Genomic DNA, 8,562 nt, shown 5'->3' on the forward strand with positions numbered 1-8,562 from the left:
ACTATTTTTTTTGAAGATAGCTCTGAACCTAGGCACTTTGTATGAATTGGCAAATCCAAGATGCAGTCTGCAATATCAAACAAGTATTGCCGTCTATGGACAGGAAAATGCTTGCTGATAAAAGTCCAATCTAAGCTTGTCCCTTAGCTTGCTCGACACCCCACTAAACTACCTATCGCACTAATCTAAATTGCAGCATGCTAGCAAACAAGCAGACAGTCACAGACGTGATCAAGACGTGTCTCGACGTCAGTGTTTTTATGACATTGCCCCCTGGGTTGCAATGTCCCAGATACACTGACGTCCAGACTAGTGATGGTGTCTCTGCGGTGTTTTGGTCGATCAACCAGCGTCCTTTTGCATGCACTTACTAGGCATTGCTCCCACTAGCCAGAATCGTACTCCACACTGATAAGGGGCAATCCCCCGAAACAGCTGTCTGTGGATGAATACCTTGCTTGGGTGGTTTCCTTGACTGAAGACATTCCCTGTCTTGGTTGTTCCTGACGTCGAGACTCGTGATAGTTTCTCTGCGGTGTTTTGGTTGATCTCCCTGAGATTAACCAGTGTCCTCTTGAGTGCTACTGAGAGAGAACCCCTTTGGGACATCCACACACCTAGTAAGCAGAATGAGCAATATTATCATAGAATGTATAAATCAAGCTTTGCGTCCTAAATAGAGATGAGCGAACCTGGAGCATGCTCGAGTCGATCCGAACCCGAACTTTCAGCATTTGAATAGTGGTGGCTGCTGAACTTGGATAAAGCCCTAAGGCTATGTGGAAATCATGGATATAGTCATTGGCTGTATCCAAGTTTTCCAGACAACCTTAGAGCTTTATCCAAGTTCAGCAGCCCCAGCTAATCAAATACCAAACGTTCGGGTTCGGATCGACTCATCGCTCATCTCTAGTCCTAAACCCAAGCCTCAAGATGCCAGGATGTAATCTGTGTCCTTCTGAGCTTTGTAGGCACATCAGCCACAACGAACATGAATGACAAACATGAAGGACTCAAACTGAATGATTCCACTGTTCACATGAACAAAGATATATCAGCATCCACACATAGTTGCCTCTATCCTATACCTATTCCGAATGGTCCATATAGGCCTCCTAAGCTCCCACGTTTTGGCTTGGCAGCAACTTTTCTACCTTTTTGTGGTCAAATAAAAAACCATTGATGGCACACAAACATATGATCAAGAAAAGAGAGAACTGAGGTCTAGGTATTCCAGACATTTGGCTGTTACATAAAACATCTCCAACAACAAGAGGGTAGAAACAACTACAAATACCAGTCTACACCGGGGGCATGAATTAGAGCCTGTCTAATTAGGTACAATTAAGAAAAATGAGCGCTCTCTTCCTCTACAAACACAAATCAAATAGGGAACTATAGTGGCTGGAAAGGTTACTGGTTACTACTCTTCTAAAGGGATTAGCACCACCTACACCTCTGTTTATGCTAGCTTGGGAAACAGACATTGAAAGAAAGCTATCTGAATCTGAATGTTCCTTTGTGTTGAAACATAACCGGTTTTTTTTTCAGATGCATACAATTTCAAAAGAACCATTACAAGCTGTTAACAAGATGGTATAAAACACCTAACTCTCTGTACTGTATAGGACTTGCCCAATTAAATAAATGTTGGAGATACCCAGTCACAATATTAGAGAGAAGTGGTCTGGCCCACAGGCCGCAGTCACAATATTAGAGGGGAGTGGTCTGGCCCACAGGCGGCAGTCACAATATTAGAGGGGAGTGGTCTGGCCCACAGGCGGCAGTCATAATATTAGAGGGGAGTGGTCTGGCCCACAGGCCGCAGTCAGAATATTAGAGGGGAGTGGTCTGGCCCACAGGCCGCAGTCAGAATATTAGAGGGGAGTGGTCTGGCCCACAGGCGGCAGTCACAATATTAGAGGGGAGTGGTCTGGCCCACAGGCGGCAGTCACAATCTGGTGCCCCTTTTGCTTCTTCTCAAGGAAATCCTGGTGCACTAAGCAGCCTACATTGTGTGGCAAACAATAAGCCAGGGATAAGTGAAGGGTAAGTGAAGCAAGGGACTTTTGTTAGATTTTGGCATCATGTTCCTTCCTTTGCCTTCTTCCCTTTAGTAGCATAAAAAAAGATTCCCATTATGTCTCCACTTTCCTATTTGTAAAACCCCTTAAGGAAGCAAAAAAAAAAAATATATATATTGTGAAATGTACATTTGGGAATGTAGAGGGTGTCAACCCCAATATACAGTAGGTAAGGGGTAGAGATAAGCAAACCAGAACCCAGAGTTTGATCCAAATTTTTGTGCACATCCCAACCCCATTGGGTCTGTGCAAAAGTTTGTAAAAAAACGGGTTCCTGAACTCTAGGCCACAAACATTACTGTAAAATTGGTGTAGAAAGGGGTAGAAGACTGCACATGAAACCAGAATGTGTGTTAACAACAGTACAAGCTAATTCAGATTTATTTTTAATTTTAAACCAAAATTAGTATTGACTTTTTAAGCAGTCCCTGGGTGTGAAATTCCAACAAGTGATTAATAAATAGATAAAACTGTTGCAACCTTCTGCAGTGTGGAGAGCTCCTAGAAGGGCAGCAGTGACAAGGTTCTAGACCCCGCAAGGATGGAAGTCTATGCGAGTGTCTGGAAGAAGAGGTGGTAGACACACAGCCCCAGCCACTCCATGGTCCGGAACCAGTTGGTCCGCTAGTGCAGGCCAACGCACCCAGAGCACACCAAGGCCAGCTCAGAGAAGCTCACTGGCATGGCACCTTTTCTGGCAAAGTCCTGACCACAAGACATGGGTGGTTCGGAGGTTTTGCCACCAGGAAGGGGAAGGTTAACAACAGGGATATGGATAGGTAACAACTGGGGTACAGAGTTATTGTATGAATACACTCCTTTCATAGGCTATGTCCAACGATTTCCAAATCAGTACTTGTGCCAACACCATTCCTCTCCATTCCTCTTTGGAGCCATCTTCTATTTCAAACATATGCTCTCCAGCTTTAATATTAATTGTGTCTGCTAAATGGGCATCACTGATGTGGGATGATACAACTCTGTGTGGAAGAACTCCAGCTTATACCCTTTTAACTTAGTGAAGCTCATGTCAATGCACACAATAAAAATACATTAGATTTTATACCGTGAAGCATTGATTGGTACTAGATACAAAACAATGATGACAAGGTCCTAGACCCCTCATGGACTGAAGCCCCTGAGAGTACAGAGGAAAACACAGCAAAGAAGGGATGTGGCCCTGTATTGAAAGAATTAGCAACAACCCTCAGCGTCTGTGATACCACCACTCTGGATTGCTAGACATCAGTACTTGTCTCCTGTTGCCTCTTCCTCCTACCAGTCTTCCTCCTCTGCCGACTCCTCATAAGGCCCTATTCCACGGGTCGTTTAGAGGAGCAATATTGTTCGTATTCGGCCGATATCGACCGCTACGAACGATATTCGTCCCGTGGAATGGAGTGCAACGATCAGCCGACATCGTTCATGTCGGCTGATCGTTGTAGTCGCTTGTTTTTCAACATGTTGAAAAACAAGCGACTGATATAGCAGCGATCTGCTGCCGTCGCTCCGTTGAATAGGAGCATCGGCAGCAGACGCTGCTGTATCCTATGGGCTGCCCGGACGATCAGCGATCCCCCGGGCAGCCCCCCAGGCAGCTCCCTGCCGCCCCTCCCGCACTCACCCGTTCGCTGACGCCGCGTTGAATAGTGGCGGCAGCGAGCGGGGAACGAGGAGCAAACGAGCGCTAATAGCGCTCGTTTGCTCCTTCAAACGACTCATGGAATAGGGGCATTACTCTCAGCAAAGCTGATGCCCCACCAACTTCAGCACAGCCGAAGATAAGACACAACAGGCTGTTCAGAAACTCATCTGTATGGTGGACGAACAACACACCAGGGCGGAGCTGCCAAAGTATGGAACAGCAGACAGATGAGCACTAGTGTTGATCGAACTGTTCGAGAAAAAGTAAGGTTCCAGTCGAACATCTCGATATTCTCGAACTTGAACATTTTACTGTTCGTTCGAGTTAGCGCCTTTTTGCCAGCCAATCTGTGCAGAGCACATAGAAGTGTCAGAAATGTCATTGCTGAGGTGTAGGGGTCTCATTGGCTGCTAAAATCACATGACCATCCCATATAAAAGTCACTATGCTGCGTTCTGGATGCCATTTTCTCCTCATTCACTGTGCTGTACAGACTCCTATCTCTGTGTTATATTGTCTCCCTGCATGCTGGCATTTTGATTAGTCACTGTGCTGCGTTCTGGACGCCATTGTCTCCTCACTCACTGTGCTGTACAAATTATCTCAGTGTATCATTGTGTCCCTGCATGCTGCCATTTTGATTAGACAGATAGGTAGTAAGATTACTGAGATAGGCATTGAGACTAGAGAGATTAGTGGGTTGTTTAGCAAGGTTACACTAGCATATTTGCAATAAGCATTTTCCTGTCCATAGACAACATTGTAGTCACAGCAATACTTAGCTTTGGGATTGCAGGCTGCATATTGGATTTGCCAATTTGTACATAGTGCCAAAAAGTGTATTTTGGTCTGCTCACAGGTAATAAATTAATTAAACGTGCGTGCTGTTCTCAAATTAATTTGTCTTGGAGACCGTCACCACACAGGTCAAGAGCTGTGGAGGGCTCTGCGCACTCAGACCGACCACTGGCTGGTTGCTAAGAACCTGGCACCAGGTAAGGTGGTGTGCGACAACAGGAGCAATCTCCTTGCTGCGCTTAAGATCGGCAGACTTACGCACGTGCCTTGTCTGGCACACGTCATGAACCTGGTTGTGCAGAAATTTCTTAAGTGCTACCCTGGTGTTGACGGTCTCCTGAAGAAGGCTCGAGGTCTAAGCTCCCACTTCCAAAGTTCGCACCCTGCTTCGGCATGACTGGCATCGTTGCAACTGGATCTGGGCATTCCCGTCAACCGTCTCATTTGTGATGTGTCAACATGCTTGAATTCCATGCTCCACATATTCCATCAGTTGTGGCAGCAGCGTAATGCCATTATGCAGTACGAAATGTTGCATGGCCTGACGAGCAGTGGTGCGGACCTTGGGGAGTTCATTCTTAGAGAGTGGAAACAGGTGAAAGATCTGTTCACCATCCTTGCCAGTTTTGAAGAGGCCACCAAAATGGTCAATTGAGATGATGCCCTTATCAGCATCACTGTTATGGTGATATTTTTATTGGAACAAGCGTTAGGCACTCTGCGGCAGCAGGTCTCAACAATGATGGAGGAGGGGGAGGAGGAGGAGGAGGCAGACACGGAACCTTACTCACCGGAGGATGTAGGGGACCCAACTGTTGCACATTTTTATAGGTCTCCTTTAGGCAGTGGTTCTAGGTCGAGGGCGGGTGCAGGCCGGCAGTACAGCTCCCACGGTAGAGCGCATGAGGCTAGTCAGACCTCTGGTGATGGTCAGGAGGAATAAGTGGAGAAGAATGAGGAGGCAGGGGTGGGCACCACCGGTATTGATTCCCCTTCACTTGTAAGAGGTTGGCACAGATTACAGGGGAGGAGGAAGAGGAGGAAGATCCTGTTATTGCCCCTCGACCCCGAGGATTGGGAGATCCCGGTAGCATCTCACGCATGAGTGCTTGGATGCTACATTACTTTCAACATGATCCACGCATCAAAGCAATAAAAATTAAAAGCGATTACTGGGTGGCAACCCTCCTTGATCCTCATTACAAGACCGTACTGAGCAATTTCCTTCCACCCACAGAAATTGATAGTAGAATGCGGGCTTTTGAGACAGTGCTCATTGACCAACTCAAGACATCTTTTGGGTCTTCACATTCTAATGTCACGGCGGAACAGCGTCAGCAACACGGCAGCAGTAGAATCACAAGCAGCCGCAGCAGCAGGCAGTGTGGCAGAACCTTACTGGGTGACATTTGGCAATCATTTTTTTACCACCTCACCAAGGCCGGAAAGGCAGGGCAGCATTATGATACAAAGAGAACGCCTTAAGACTATGGTCCATGACTATCTGTGCCTCTCAATATCGACCTTTTTGGACTTGTTCTTGACCCATTCAACTTCTGGTTGTCCAAACTGGTTGAATGGCCTGAGCTTGCTCGACACGCCATAGAAGTGTTATCTTGCCCAGCACCAGTGTTATCTTGGAACGCACAGCTGGCGGGGTGATAACTGGTAAACATATCCGTCTATCCACTGACTATGTGGATCGTTTGACATTTATAATAATGAATCAAGCATGGATCTCTGACTATTTTGTTGCCCTGGTTGCCAATGTCACTGACTAGTAAACTGTAAACTAGTAAATACACATTTCTACTGCACTACATCTCATGTCTGTAGTTCCTATGCCTGCTGCTTCTAAAAATTGGATTCTACTGCTGCCCACAGCTAGTGTTTCAAGAGTTTTAACTAAATATATATAAATATTTTTAAAATACACCTGTATGAACTTGATGCCCACTACATACATCTCTTTCTCCTCATCCTCTTTATAGGCTTCAAAATGGTTATTTTTTAAATGCCCCTTTCTATCCTGCTACCTGATTTAGTTGAACTGCAACCTCCTTGTTCCCTGCTGGGCTCTTCTCGCTGCCACCAATGGCACCAATTTATCCTTAGTGGGTAAAAAGCCAATTTTTGTCATTGCAGAATAATTTTTTTGTAAAATAATCGTACAGAGGAGTTGGTGGTTAAATTTATCCTGAGTGGGTACAGAGCCCATTTTTGACAGTCTGCATTGCAGAACAACTTTTTTTTAAAAAATAATCTCTTAATCTGATAGATGTAAGTTCTTAAAGCCAAATATTAGGCAATGAGTTCTTCCATGTTTACAGTTTACTGTTCTGGAGAATAATTACAGTTTCTCCTACATATAGGTGCCAAAATTAACCCGGACACCTCCCATTGTGGGGTGTCCTCTGCCTTCTTTTGATTTTGTAGCCGTTTCAAAGGCAGAAGCCAGCAACTCGGTAAAGGCCACTTTATCGGCTGTTTTTTTAATCTTTGATTTCAAATCAAATCAAAAGAACAGACAATGAAAATGCAGCATGGTCATAGTGATGCTTTAGAACATCTTCACATTCTCGCAGTTCTCTTCTGTATTTCAAGTACACATAGTAACAGCTCTCCATTTCATTAATTTCCTGTAGAGGGGGAGATTTATGAAAGGGTGTAAATATACACCTGGTGTAAACTGCCCACAGCAACCAATCACAGTTCCTTTTATTCTACCAGAGCTGAAAGCTGAGCTGTGATTGGTTGCTGGGGGCAGTTTACATCAGGTGTATATTTACACCCTTTCATAAATCTCCCTCAGAGATTTGAGTATAATGATTCTCTAGTGTGGCTAATGACTCATTAAATTTAATTCAATCTTTCATTTTTCTTTTAAATTAATTAATTTATTTTTTAATCGAATCAGCTTGAATACTTGAGGCACCCCGTGGCAACAGGCTAGGGATATCTTACCATTCCTGTGTTTTGAGACTCGCAACCAAGGCTCCACAGTCTCCTCGTACTATTCGCTCATCACTAAATGAAGTATTTTACCCTCTTCATTTTTTTTCTGTCATTCTTAGAGAAAAAATTTCTTCACTAAGTTGTTCCATGTCTCCAGTTTCCTCTTCTGCATAGTAATTCCAGCTTCACCTCGCCTATATAGGTAAAAAAATTAACCTGAACATCTCCACATTGACTTTAATGGGGTTCGAGTTCGAGTCGAACTTTGAACCAAACTTCACTACTGTTCGAGGTTTAACTCGAACTCGAACATTTTACTGTTCGATCATCCCTAGAAGTGAGAGCCTAGTATGAGCTCTTTCTTAAGTCCAGAACAGCTCTACCACATCGCTTACATTATTGCATTTTGCACAAATTCATCAGACAGTAATAATGAGTGATGTGTCAGAGCTGCTGAGGCTGCTGGGAGGCCATAGAGGCTGTGACCTTTCTCTATCTACCTGCCAGGACCTGACATGATTTTCCTGATGATGTCACCAGGTCCTGGCAGGTAACATACAGCATAGTTGCCAACATTTGAAAATTCTTTCCAGGGACACTTTAGCGTTGACAGCAAGGGGTGTGGCTTATTGTTGATGTGGTATCGGTGGGGTGTGGCCTATCGTGGGTGTGGTTTGCGGGGTGTGACTTGTCACCAGTGTTTTTTTTTTTTACAGACTTTTCTAGTGATAATTTCACATTCAGAACAACACAAAAGGAGCATTACTCACCCCAGTATCAGGTACCCAGTATATTACACACCCCAGTATCAGGTCCCCAGTATATTACACACCCCAGTAACAGGTCCCCAGTATATTACACACCCCAGTATCAGGTCCCCGGTATATTACACACTCCAGTGTCAGGTCCCCAGGATATTACACACCCCAGTAACAGGTCCCCAGTATATTCCACACTCCAGTGTCAGGTCCCCAGTATATTACACCCCCCAGTATCAGGTCCCCAGTATACTAAACACCCCAGTATCAAGTATATTACACACCCTACTGTCAGGTCCCCAGTATATTACACACACTAGTA

The sequence above is a fragment of the Dendropsophus ebraccatus genome, chromosome 7 (genome assembly GCF_027789765.1).
Source record: "Dendropsophus ebraccatus isolate aDenEbr1 chromosome 7, aDenEbr1.pat, whole genome shotgun sequence".
Lineage (NCBI taxonomy): Eukaryota > Metazoa > Chordata > Amphibia > Anura > Hylidae > Dendropsophus > Dendropsophus ebraccatus.